Source organism: Choloepus didactylus, chromosome 13 (assembly GCF_015220235.1).
Source record: "Choloepus didactylus isolate mChoDid1 chromosome 13, mChoDid1.pri, whole genome shotgun sequence".
NCBI classification, from domain to species: domain Eukaryota; kingdom Metazoa; phylum Chordata; class Mammalia; order Pilosa; family Megalonychidae; genus Choloepus; species Choloepus didactylus.
In genome coordinates, this window is record NC_051319.1 from 71,550,427 (window position 1) to 71,554,370 (window position 3,944).

A 3,944-nucleotide genomic window follows, 5' to 3' on the forward strand; every position below is an offset into this window, starting at 1 on the left:
GTTTAATTGTGCTTCTCTGGTCTAGAAGGGGACCCAGTGAAGCTGGCTTAAGCTGCAAAACAAGCAGATATGCTGTGAACTTTATGATCAAGCAGACGCAGTCATCCTTGAAGTTTCTATGGTTTATTAGGACATTATATGAAGCACTTGACAATCTTTAGTAGGGGATCACAGGGCAGTACCCCATGATTTTGGAGCTAAGCCAAACTATCTTCAGCAAATACCTATTCTCCTTTTAAAATTAGCTTCTGACTTGCTAGTTGGCTTCGGAGGTAGGAGCACCTCTGGTGCATTAATCAATTTTTTATTATTTTGGGAATCATTCTTGAAGGTCTAGCTTAGAGCTAGTTCCTTCAGTTCTTATGGTGATAATGTAAATTCCTTATATTATACCTCTTCCTGTTTGAATAATTTGAGACGCTTCTGTTCTTTGCACTAAACTCTGACAGAAGATGATGCTATTCGGTTATATATTACGGGCAGCATTTGATTTGCCTATAATATAAGAGAAAATGTTGGCCTTTAAGGATTTTTATTCTATGTTACATGACAATGGAAAAATAATAACCCATTAATTTCATACATAAGATTCAAATTTCCTGGGAGATGAGGAATAAAGAAATTATTTCATTCCCTAGAGATAAAATAACAACTATGTCAAGACAGAGAAAATATCACAGCATACCAAACCAATGGTAAAATCCACTGAAGTGTTCTAAAATGGATATAAATTAGAAGGGTTTAATCATGTAGCATCTGTTCCTATATGTCCTATAAATACAAGAGGTGTTTATATTCTTTGATGATTAGGAAGAGGCTAGGTGCTATAAATTAAAGGTGCTTGGTTTTATAAATAACATTAGGAGACATGACCTTACTTGAAGATGGAGCAATTGTTCCCTATGTAGGGTGATTTAAAATTTCCTAATTCTCCTGGCCCTGAAAAAAGAAAAAGAATATAGAAATTAAAGGAAAGGAACCCCAAGATAAATTTTATTCAGTTAAAATTTTTTCCAGACCAAACAATAAAGCTAAAAAGTTGGAACATATTGTTTATAGTAGTCTTTATAAGAGATTATTAATAGGCATAATAACAACTCAAGTTCTCATTAAATGTTTTTATGGCTGATATTTTATCACTTATGCTGTTTTCTTCTTCATTAAAAAATGTTAATGAGATTAGTGAGACTATTATTTAGGTTGCATACTAAAAGTATCCAAAGAATTTTTAAAGCAATATATAGGAAAGTCAAATATCAGATATTACTCAAAGGAAAAGAGAACATTAAATCCTACAATAAAGTTTAAATGAATACTAATTAAAAAGGTGTGGATATTAATTTGATTATTATACCATGTATAACTTATCAAAGATTTAATTAATTACTTATTTTAATATGAATCAGAAAAGAAAGAGAGCATACATACTTCACTGCATTCATTAATTCTAAAAGATGTATTGTTTTCTTACCCCCCGCCCATAATTCAAGTAGAAATTTTAGAACTGCTTCATTATAGGTGATTTTATTTTTACCAATTACTGTATTCATATTTTCTAATACTGAAATACATTCCAACATTTTTAATTTGATAAAAATAACTTTAGAAAACAATAAAAGAATTTTAATAGTTCAAATTACCTGTATGGAAAGTACACATATTCTCTTAAATCAAACTGCAAAAATTCTACTATAGTTATCTCTCTCATATGCTGCTTTGCATCCATTAATATGGGCAGCCTGATTTTTCTGATTTGTATCCCTCCTCTCTCATCAAGAAAATATATTTCCAAGATTCAGCCATTTGTAACCTCTGTTTTCTCTTTTTTCTAACTTTATCTCATACTTAATGTTGTTTTTTCATTTTTTACTTTTGGATATTCATTTTAAATAATTTTCTTTGAAGATTTAGATTTACTTCCTTCCTTTTTCCTTCTATTTATTAAATCCAAAATATTCATTGGGTACCCATTATTTGTCATATACTGTCTTAAGCCCAGGTATATAATAATAAGAAAGATGGGACAAAAATCAAATGCTTTTCACAAATCTGAAAAAATGAATATAAATAAATACAAGACACAACCATAGGATTTAGAGTAAAAAGTAAGGATTCTCCTATAACAAGCCCCTTTCCATTCTCATCACATGGACCCTTAACTATTTTCAAAAGTTTAATGTTCACCCTTTCATACTTCTTCTATGCCTTTATACAAATGTATAATTTACATATAGAGTAATAGAAATGTTTACCTGAATAGAATCATGTTATATATTCCTTAAATTTCTTTTTATTCTTAACAGTAGGAACTAGCAGACTTCCCATTTCAGAGCATATACATCTTATTAAACTACTGTATGAATTTCTATGGAGGTACCTTAGTTCATTTAACCATTCCCCTATTGATTAACGTTAAATTGTTACTAATTTTTCACTAATCTAATCAGTGCTGAAATCAACAGACTTATACATATGTGTAGATTTTTTTCTGAAGCAGATTCCAAATTAGACCTCCATGCCCAAATAATATGTGCATCTTTTATTTCAATACATAATTCTAAAAAGACCGCATCAATGTGTGCCACCATCAAGAATCTTGTTAAATTCCTGGGCCTAAATCTCATATACCATCCCACAATAGTCTCTTTAACTTTCAGGAATCTTAGAGATCAAATACATTGTTATTTTAATTTGTGTTTTCCTGATTTCCAGTGAGGTAGAGAATCTTTACATGTGAATAAAGACTATTTTTACTTCTGTGAATTATTGATTTAGTCTGTCAATTTTTAATAAAATCATCTTTTGCTTACTGAAATGCAGGCATATTTATATATGATGAATATTAAATCTTTTTAATTATACATGTGACATGTATTATTTAATATAATGACTATTATCAAATCCTTTACAGTCTTATTTTTTAATCTGCTCAAGGGAGGTTTTTAAGTTCTCTATGATTTTTGGATTGGTACAGTACTTCTCTTTAAATTCCTAAAAGAATTTGCTTAATGTCTGTAACCATTTATTGATTGACTTAAATCTGTACAATCAGGAAAACATCTTGTTTTTCTCAAACCACTGACTTTCAGATGCACTCCTTTTTGTTTTGTGTGGATCTTTCTTCCCAGTCCTTTGGTGACAAAATTCTATAGCTGGCACCATTGTTTCTCTTTTAGTTCCCCTATACACTCTTCTAGGTTTTCGGAATAAAGCAACGACCAGACGAAACAAAGCACTTTCCCTCTTCAGGCACCAATTCTAGTGGGGTAGGACAAATAGACAAACATAGAAATAAACATGTAATGTCGGGCTGTGATATAGAATATAAAGAATCAAAGTAGGGCAAGGGTGGAGAGGCTGCTATGTGAGACAGAGTTTTCAGGAATAACTTTCTTTGATGAAGTAACGTTTGACCTGAAACTTGATTGAAGTGAGATTGTGTCATGGAGGACAGAAGAAAAAGTGGGTGCAAAGGCCCAAAATAAAAGTAAGCTTGGCATATTTGATGAACAGCATTGGCAAGAGTACTATGAGAGCAAGCTGTGGAATGCTTTGTGTTATGGCAATAATTCAAATAATGGCTTTCTCAGGTGGTAAACGGAGAACCTCGTAAAGTGCAATTTCCAAATGCAAGTTCAACTCTTGAAAACTGCCCTATTCTCAGCTCTTGTCCAAGAAGTATATCCTGGGCTTCTTAGCTCAGCTGTTCTAGAACGGTTCTTTTAAAATGACTACTTTCTGTGACTACTTGTCCATGGATACTTGTCCTATCAAAAGCATAAAATCAGACTGTTCCCACTGCTGATATCTCTTTTTCTCTCCTTCAGGGGCAGCTCCAGTTTCTTGTCTTCTATTTCCATTTGGTACCTTTCTCTTTAAATTTGTAAAGGGAAATGCCATACTGGTATTTAATCCTATTAATTCCTCTTGACAAATCTCTTGTG